Raw genomic sequence first — 10,261 nt, 5'->3', positions numbered from 1 at the left:
CCAGTGAAAATGCCCTTCTTTCTTGAGGGTTAAGCAGAAATCCAAGGTAATTGTGGTTAGTTTCATGTGCCCAAGAAAGTTGAAAATAAAGAGGGGAACATATTTATTTAATTTAGATACCACCTTATACCCGGAGGTCTCAGGGCGGTTCACAGAATAAAATCAAAATATAAAACCACAAAATACATAATTAAAATAAAAACAACAACCCAATAACTGCCCCCCTCCCATCTCAGGTGGCAATGGAATTCCTACAGCTGTCAAGTGCCTAAAAATTGCATGATGAAATTTAACTCCTTATTTCCATTCCAAATTTCAGGTAGAGACCACAGGTTTTTGTGTGTGTGTACAGTTGCGTACTATTTTGAGGTACAAATTACAGTAGTAGCAGGGCCCAGCTGGGCACCTTAAAGATTAAACTGACACCCTCTTTTATGGAAGCAGAGGCCCAGTTAATATGAAATAATTGCCATTCCATCTGGCTAGATACCAGAGATACACTTCCTTGTGAGCCATAATTGCATATAATCTAGGATATTGGGTTGGGGCCTGGCTGATCCTGCTGTCATTCCTAAATGACATAAAAAAACAAAAAAAATTATGCTTTTCAGGTTTATACATTTCACAAATTTTACAATCATTTTAACGTTTCAAAACTTGACTTCCCCCTCTTTCTGCAGTTCCCTAAATTTATTTTTAATATCTTCTGCATATCCAAATTAACTTAATTTGCTCACTTATTCATCTTCTTTAAATATATACTCTTATGAAACTGCAGGTTATTACACTAATCCTGCCAATGTTCTTATCTGTAAATATTCAATAAACCATTTCCATTCTTTTATAAAAAGTTTGTTATTTTGATTTCTTATTCTTCCGGTAAGTTTCACCATTCCTAAATGACATTAGAACCCCTGTCCATCAGAATATTTATAGCTAAAAGACATCAGGGGGGGAAAAGAGATTCTTTCCGCCTTGCTTATTTTTAGACCACTTTTGCACAAAATTGTGACCGATTGTGGTTTGCAATATATCCAACAAACAACAGCAATGAAAATAACTTTTTAAAAACAATTAGAAATAATATCAGTACTGTAAGTGAATACAAAAGAAAAAAAATCAATCCATACAACATTGTTCAAAAGGGTACATATAAACCAACCTCGTTTCATAGCTTAAATGAAACAGAAGAGAGAGTAATACCAACAAACAAACACTGTAAAAGCACAGTAGTATACAAAATGTTATGTACTGAAGTTCTCACCCTGGGCCAGCAGAGGGATACTGTAGATAGTTATGCAGATAAGGGATTGAAAGTGATGTTCAGTGATTGGATAGTTTTAGAAAGTTGCTACAGTTACGTTGTACTGGAGCTCTATATAAGCAGGCTGACTGAACCCTTCAGCTCAGTTCTGTTCTGGCATCTGAATAAACAAGAGCTGTTTGAAGAATCGCTGTGTCGTCTGATATGTTCACCCACAACTTAACACAAAACATCACCATGTTTCCAGATCATTCAATCGTATAGATCGGAGACTCAAATCTCTCAACATCCAAGAACCAGGCTTCATTTCTCACCTAGAACAAAACAGACATTGCTACCAGCTCTCACCCAGAGGAGTCTAATGCCCACCATTATTGCTGGTTCTCATCCCATACGGCAGACAATTACCAGTACCTTTCTTCCATAATCTCCCACCAAGCAAAATTCATAGGGTTACACTTCCTCTGAAGGAGCAGGTTCGTAGCTTGGGGGTTTTCCTGGATCCTTTGCTGTCGTTCGGAATGCCTTCCATCAGCTTCAGCTGGTGGCTCAGCTACACCCCTATCTGGACAGGGATAGCCTAACTACTGCTGTCTATGCTCTGGTAACCTCAAGGTTAGATTACTTCAATGTGTTATATGTAAGGCTGCCTCTGAAGATGGTTCGGAAACTTCAGCTGGTGCAGAATTCAGCGGCGCAAGACGGTTTGAGCATATTACACCCATCCTGGTCCAACTGCACTGGCTACCAATTAGTTTCCGGGCTCAATTCAAACCTAAATGGCTCAGGACCACAATCCCTCAAGGAACGCCTCTTTCCATATGAACCTACCTGGACCCTGAGATCATCTTCTGAGGCCCTCCTTCGTGTGCCTCCTCCTCAAGATGTCTGGAGGGTGGCAACAAGAGAACAGGGCCTTTTCGGCAGTGGCTTCCCATCTGTGGAATGCTCTTCCCAGGGAAGGTCACCTGGTACCTTCACTATACACCTTTAGGAGCCAGGCAAAAGCATTCCTTTTTAACCAGACCTGATGGACATCCTATACCCTTTTAAAATGTGGTTCTTTTTGTGGGCGGTTATTGGGTTATTGTTCTTATTTTGATTTTATAGGTTGTGATTTTATTCTGTGAACCGCCCTGAGACCTCTGGGTATAGGGCGGTATATAAATTCAATCAATCAATCAATCAACCAACCAATCAATCAATCAATCAATCAAATCCATCTAGGCCAGTATTTCCCAAACTTGGGTCTCCAGTTGTTTTTGGACAATACAGTGGTACCTCGGGTTAAGTACTTAATTCGTTCCCGAGGTCTGTTCTTAACCTGAAACTGTTCTTAACCTGTAGCATGACTTTAGCTAATGGGGCCTCCTGCTGCTGCCGCGCTGCTGAAGCACGATTTCTGTTCTCATCCTGAAGCAAAGTTCTTAACCCAAGGTACTATTTCTGGGTTAGCAGAGTCTGTAACCTGAAGCGTCTGTAACCTGAAGCGTATGTAACCCGAGGTACCACTGTACTGTAATAGGTTAAGATCTGGTGAAGTACAATAGCAACTTTGTAAAGTATACAGTTTTGGGTTTTCCCCCTTCCCCCTTTATTTTTCCTTTTACACGGGTACTGTTTCTTTTTTTCTTTTCTCTCTCTTTTATTTACGCCTCATCGTGTTTAGTGCACATATAATTATGTACTTTTTGAACTTTCAATAAAGATGTCTGAAGAATTCAAAAATTAATAATAATACACGAACGACAAATTATTAAATATTCCAGTTGCCCATTGTATGAGGTCATGGAGATCGTTTTGTCTGAAAGACAGTCAGATGGCACCAAATTAAGTCATTAAAATGTTGCTGTTGAACCAAGAACTTCATATCAGAAAGAAAACAGCGACATGCTCCACCTGTGGGATGTAATCCACTGGGAGCAGTCGAGTACAACATTCCTTGTAATGCTAGAGAAGACAGGTGAGGGAATGTTTGGTACAGCCAGTTGAAACTTCCTGTTCCTCCTGGCTGGAGCATTCTTCCTTTGCATGTGACTAAAGGTGGGTGTGACCTAACCTGTCCAGGTAACAAAAGGACGAGTCATTTGACCAGCTTTTAGCTAGGACTGCTCTGCTAGCTCTCAGCTAAAACCACATGTACATATTTGTAACTAAGTCTGCCTTCAGGGATCCAACTGTGAACTGATGTAAGTAAACTTCTTTTATTGACTTTGAATAATGTTATGTACTGATGTTATCACCCTGGGCCAGCAGGGGGATACTGTAGATAGTTATGCAAATAAGGGATTAAAAGTGACGTTCAGTGATTGGATAGTTTTAGAAAATTGTTACAGTTACATTGTACTGGAGCTCTATATAAGCAGGCTGACTGAACCCTTCAGTTCAGTTCTGTCCTGGCCTGTGAATAAACAAGAGCTGTTTGAAGAATCGCTGTGTCGTCTGATATGTTCACCCACAACTTAACAAATAAGATTGTGGCGTCTTTATTCTTTTAAGAGGGATTCAAGCGAACTTACCAGGAACGTACAATTCAATCTCAGACTGAACTGTACAATAGTGAGAGGCTTATACAAGCCTGCAACCAGCTATCTGCTGTGCATGTAAAAAGGGGAATGTAAACCCTGCTAAGTAAAGGAACTTGCTAGCGCAAGGTAGGAAGAATATTAATACACAATATATCCTCTCCTGTTACCCTGAACATTCCCACACCACCAACCTCATTCTGCTCGCAGACAGTCTCTCATCCATCTGCCTTCTTACTTACAACATACTGCCTCTCAGGATCCTCTTAGCAGAACTCAGAAGAGAGACAGAAGGGACAAAATCAATATTAGTTGGTTCTGGCTCAACTTGCTGTTGGAATATTTGAGAGCCAGTGTGGTGTAGTGGTTAAGAGCGGGAGTCTCGTAATCTGGTGAACTGGGTTCACTTCCCCGCTCCTCCACATGCAGCTGCTGGGTGACCTTGGGCTAGTCACACTTCCTTGAAGTCTCTCAGCCCCACTCACCTCACAGAGTGTTTGTTGTGGGGGAGGAAGGGAAAGGAGAATGTTAGCCGCTTTGAGACTCCTGAAGGGGAGTGAAAGGTGGGATATCAAATCCAAACTCTTCTTCTTCTTCTGGTCACCCAGCTTGGTCACCCCATCACATCCAACCAGCAGAATATTTGCATAGAGAAAAATCAGAATTATTTGCAGTTTTATACTGCACTAAAACGCAAGACTTGGTTGGGGCCACCGTCAGCTTTGGAAATTTACTCAGCAGTATGCAAAAAGGAGAGAGAGAGACTTAGTCTAAAAATTGCCCTCTATCCGATAAGAACAGATATGACACTTGATCTTAGCCGAAAGGCCGAGGAGCGAGAATGTTACTCGCCCCCAAATGGAAAGAAGCAGAAGTCCCAGCAAAGGAAGAATGGATACAAAAACATATGGAATATGCAGAAGTGGCGAAACTTACCAGAGGAATAAGAAATCAAGATAACAGACGTTTTATAAAAGAGTGGAAATGTTTTGCTGAATATTTACAGATAAATCGCAAACATAAAAACGATGGCAGGATTATTGTAATAACCTGCCGTTTCGTAAGAGTATATATTTAAAGTAGATAATTAAATGAGCAGATTAAATGAATTTGGATATGCAGAAGACATTAAAAGATAAATATAAGGCACCGCAGAAAGAGGGGGAAACAAGTCAAACCTTGAAATGTTAAAATGATTGTAAAATCAATGAAATGTAATTTGAAAAGTATAAATAAAAATATAAATAAATAAATAAATAGAAATTGACCTCTATCTTGCAGGACGTGAATGAGTTCCACCGTTGTTCTTAAAAAGTAAACACAAAAAAAATAGGAAGAAGATATGCAAATTGGAAATTCAGGTGTCTGACAACATGAGAGGAAATTCACTGAAGCTGATTCACAAATGGTATCAGACTCCAGTTCATCTATCCAAAATGTTTTCTTCTAGACCACCAATATTTATGAAGGGATGTGGAAAAGTTCCGAGAAGTGATTTATGTGGAACAGCAGTGTGGTGTGGTCGTTAAGAGCGGTAGATTCGTAATCTGGGGAACCGGGTTTGATTTCCCGCTCCTCCACATGCAGCTGCTGGGTGACCTTGGGCCAGTCACACTTCTCTGAAGTCTCTCAGCCCCACTCACCTCACAGAGTGTTTGTTGTGGGGGAGGAAGGGAAAGGAGAATGTTAGCCCCTTTTAGACTACTTCGGGTAGTGATAAAGCGGAGTATCAAATCCAAACTCCTCTTCTTTTTATATTTTGTCCACAACTGTCGTAGCTAAATATGTCTGAAGATGAGAACAAGGATATATTGTTGAAGGAACTGATTATACATATGGCGCTGGTAGATTCATTAGTTATGGGAAACTGCTAAGGACCTTTCACTGCAGAGTTTGTATCAATTTAAGTGGAATATAACTTTCATAGAAAAGATCACTCATCAGCTGAAGCTTTGTCAATGTCAAGACACACCGGACTCTCTTTATATGATTTGGCAATCTTTTTTGACCTTATGTCATGACTTGCATATCTCAAACATCCTGCACTTCAGGGGTGGCACATTTGGCAATACTTCTGGCAGTTATAGCTGGACAGCAAACACCATTAATAGTTATAGTCTTCTCTGTGCAATTGTGGAGAGCAAAAAAATTAAGAACTCTAAGAAGGCAAATGCATAAGATGTTGCATTATTCTGTTTGTTCTCTATTCTGGTTTTTATTGTTCATCCCAGTACTGGATAAAATAAGAAAAGCAATAAAAATGCTCATAACAAAGTAAAAATCAGAATATTTTCACAGGTACCTAATGTAAGAGGGTGATAAGTTTATTAGTGCCAGGCACTTCCTAACTCCTACATGGACTAAACTAAAAACAAGAAATAGTGTGAAACACGGAAGCAGTTCCTAACTGGACTAAACTAAAAACAAGAAATAATGTGAAACTAGACAACAGCAGTTCCTTTGCCTCCATAGAGTTCTCTGAGAATTCATGTCACAATGTCAGCAGGGAATACCCCCAAGATCCCCATGATACGACACAGTGGGTATTTGTGAGTTAAATAGGATCAACCATTCCATTGTGTTGCAGAGGGTTATGCAATCTTCTTTAGAGGAACCGACGGAGTGGAGAAGCGTACATCCTTTTGCATTAGTTGCCAATACAGTGGTACCTTGGCTCTCAAACTTAACCCGTTTCGGAAGTCTGTTCCAAAACCAAAGCATTCCAACACCAAGGCGAGTTTTCCCATTGAAAGTAATGCAAAACGGATTAATCCGTTCCCGACTTTTAAAAGCAACCCCTAAAACAGCAGTTTAACATGAATTTTACTCTCTAAAGAGACCATTGATCCATAAAACGAAAGCAATAAAAATGTAAGGTAAAGGGACCCGACCGTTAGGCCCAGTCGTGGATGACTCTGTGGTTGGGGCGCTCATCTCGCTTTACTGGCTGAGGGAGCCGGCGTTTGTCTGCAGACAGCTTCCAGGTCATATGCCCAACATGACTAAGCCACTTCTGGCAAACCAGAGCAGCGCACGGAAACGCCATTTACCTTTCCGCCAGAGCAGTACCTATTTATCTACTTGAACTTTGACGTGCTTTTGAACTGCTAGGTTGGCAGGAGCTGGGACTGAACAACGGGAGCTCACCCCGTCATGGGGATTTGAACTGCTAACCTTCTGATTGGCAAGCCTTAGGCTCTGTGGTTTAGACCACAGCACCATTCGTGTCCTCTAATAAACAATGTACTCTACTATAAAATAAATAAGACAGTATTGTAAAGGTAAAGGGACCCCTGACCATTAGGTCCAGTCATGACCAACTCTAGGGTTGCGGCGCTCATCTCGCTTTACTGGCTGAGGGAGCCGGCATACAGCTTCCGGGTCATGTGGCCAGCATGACTAAGCCGCTTCTGGCAAACCAGAGCAGCGCACGGAAACGCCGTTTACCTTCCCACCGGAGCGGTACCCATTTATCTACTTGCACTTTGACATGCTTTCGAACTGCTAGGTTGGCAGGAGCAGGGACCGAGCAATAGGAGCTCACCCCGGTGCGGGGATTTGAACCGCCAACCTTCTGATCGGCAAGTCCTAGGCTCTGTGGTTTAAACCAAAGCGCCACCTGCTGTATTGTAGATGATAAAAATAAAAATTACATTTTTTTCCTTACCTGCACTGGTGATAGTCATTGTTTGTATGCGGGGCTTTTATCCATTTCCGCAGCCACACAATCAATCAATCAATCACTCAGTAGCTGAACTGGGTTCCACACAGTAACAAAAACAAATGAACCGAAAAAGCCTCAAAAACAAAAACGCAAAATAAATAGCAAAAACAAAAGCACCAAACTTCATCAGTTCCAGAAGTCTGTTTGACTTTTGAAATGTTCAAAAACCAAAGCGCAGCTTCTGATTGGTGCAGGCGCCCTGGAAAAAATAGCCGACCTTCAGCTTCCGAGAAACGTTCGAAAACTGGAACACTTAGGTCCGGGTTTTCGGCGTTTGAGTACCAAGGCGTTTGAGAACCAAGGTACCACTGTATTCCTTAAGAATTGTGGCATAAAGGCCAGGTCTTTCACTGTGGCACCCCCATCCCCATAATCCCTAGACCCTATCTAGGAGATGAGTCCAACAAAACAATCATATGGGAGCGAGTGATTTCAGAGAGCCAGTGTTCCTGAATGTTTAAAGGTAAAGGTAAAGGGACCCCTGACCGTTAGGTCCAGTCGTGGACAACCCTGGGGTTGTAGCGCTCATCTCGCTTTACTGGTTGAGGGAGCTGGCATACAGCTTCCGGGTCATGTGGCCAGCATGACTAAGCCGCTTCTGGCGAACCAGAGCAGCGCATGGAAACGCTGTTTACCTTCCCGTCGGAGCGGTACCTATTTATCTACTTGCACTTTGACGTGCTTTCAAACTGCTAGGTTGGCAGGAGCTAGGACCTAACAATGGGAGCTCACCCCGTCACGGGATTTGAACTGCCGACCTTCTGATCGGCAAGCCCTAGGCTCTGTGGTTTAACCCACAGCGCCACCTGGTCCCTGAATGTTTGGCCCGCTGCAAAAGATGCAGCTATATATGTTTGTGCCCAAACAGCATTGGCTTTGGCCATTGAGAAAGGCTCCCTTTCTAGCCTCCAAACTTCTCTGGATTTCTAGCTCATCATTGCTACAGAAAAAACCTGCTTCTTTTCCCTTATGGGGTACACAGGAGCCCGTATAGAGTCCTTAAGTGGGTTCTCTATCGGTAGGAGGAAATAATATAGGCCAGGATGTTGGAATGAAGTTATGTGGCTTTAGCAGAAATGTTATAAAGGATTAAGTAAAAATAGACTGTTAATTGGTGAAAAGAGGGAAAGTAAAGCTACATTATATTAAGATAAATTATAGGACAAAAACTGGGAAAGATGGAAAGGAGTTGCTGAAATAGCTAACCCAACTAGAATACAAAAAAGGGAGGTGTGAGGAGGTCAAGGAAGGAAGCAAATGAAAGATAAGTTATGGGAAGGTTCGTTGTGTTTTTTAATTGTTTCTATTTTTCTGTTTTTTCTTTCTTTTTCTTTTTCCTTATTGTGATGTGTTGTCTTGTTTTTGCTTAATTTGGTGTTTTTTCTTTTTGTAACCTTTAAAACTTTAATAAATATTACTTTTTTTAAAAAAAGGAAATAACAGAGGCCAACCAGAGAATATTGAGAAGCAAAGCAGCTAGTAAGCCTGATCTTTATTATACTGTTGCAACAGGGTTCTCACTCACCACATGCAGAACAATGGTGCGCAAGCCCTTATATAGACTTTTAAAACTGCCCACCCTGTAGATCAAGACCACCACTCCAAAACATCATACATACATCACAGAAGGATGATGTATGTCTACAGCAGAAATACATCACAGGAGGTGGTCTGTGGCAGAAATCCTGTCTGCCAGGATACCTGACAATGGCCAGTGACTGCTTAATTGGGCAGCCTGGCCATTCTTTTGTGATGGTAAATAGTTTAATTCCTGAATCCAGGTCACAGGCTCACCCTATTCATACACAAAGATGCCTTAAAGGCAGGTAAGCAAAAGACAACGGAGAAGCTTCTCCATTTCCTTCCTCCTTGCAGATGAATATTTGAGGTCAATTTGGGAGAGTCAAAATGGTTTGGGAGAGTCAAAATTGCTTCAGGATTGCTATCCTGTACTATTTCAGACACATGGTTTATATACTTACCGGTATGTATATATTTGCCTAGTACATTTATGAATGTTTATTTTATATTTGGGACCTTAGAATTCTTATACAGTGGTACCTCAGGTTTAAGTACTTAATTCATTCTGGAGGTCCGTTCTTAACCTGAAACTGTTCTTAACCTGAAGCACCACTTTAGCTAATGGGGCCTCCTGCTGCGGCCGCGCAGCCGGAGCATGATTTCTGTTCTCATCCTTAACCTGAAGCACTATTTCTGGGTTAGCAGAGTCTGTAACCTGAAGTGTATGTAACCTGAAGCGTATGTAACCCGAGGTACCACTGTAACATCATTTATCGTCTCCGTTTCAAGAGTGCTTTCTGGAAGGCTCGGCTGACAGTGTGAGTTGCTTTAAACTGCTGGGATGAACAAGCCAGAGTGCCAAACCCCATAGTTAAGATGGAGTGCATAGTGTACAAGGAAATGAATGAGATGATAGTGCAAGACAGAGAGAGATAGAGAGTCACCCTTCGTGTTCTAAGATGCTGCAGCAATTTGGGGGCCAGGGTATGTCCTGGATAGAAAGCATATAAGCATTTGGACACTGAAAACTGCAAGAAAGAGCTTACTGTTTTGCGGGATATCAATTCTCCACATCGTTTTTCTCCAGATTTGTCTGGTTTGACCCTACCCCTCAACCAGCATCTGAGATGTTGGTCAAGGCATGACATTCTCACAGAAAGCATTCCCTTAATATATTTTTTTTTATACTTTTCAAATTTATACATTCACTGATTATACAATAATTTA

At 41.5% G+C, this 10,261-nt stretch overlaps 1 non-coding gene across 1 annotated transcript; it reads right to left on the bottom strand.

Moving 5' to 3' along the window:
• Positions 1–4,445: 4,445 nt before the first annotated feature.
• LOC128421555 (U2 spliceosomal RNA) lies at positions 4,446–4,629 on the bottom strand. The gene has a single exon (XR_008332340.1). It is a non-coding gene; the product is annotated as a U2 spliceosomal RNA (small nuclear RNA).
• Positions 4,630–10,261: the final 5,632 nt, after the last annotated feature.

The sequence above is a fragment of the Podarcis raffonei genome, chromosome 9 (assembly GCF_027172205.1).
Source record: "Podarcis raffonei isolate rPodRaf1 chromosome 9, rPodRaf1.pri, whole genome shotgun sequence".
NCBI classification, from domain to species: Eukaryota; Metazoa; Chordata; class Lepidosauria; order Squamata; family Lacertidae; genus Podarcis; species Podarcis raffonei.
Note: the sequence above shows the minus strand (reverse complement) of the source record. Positions and strands in the feature narration are given on the sequence as shown.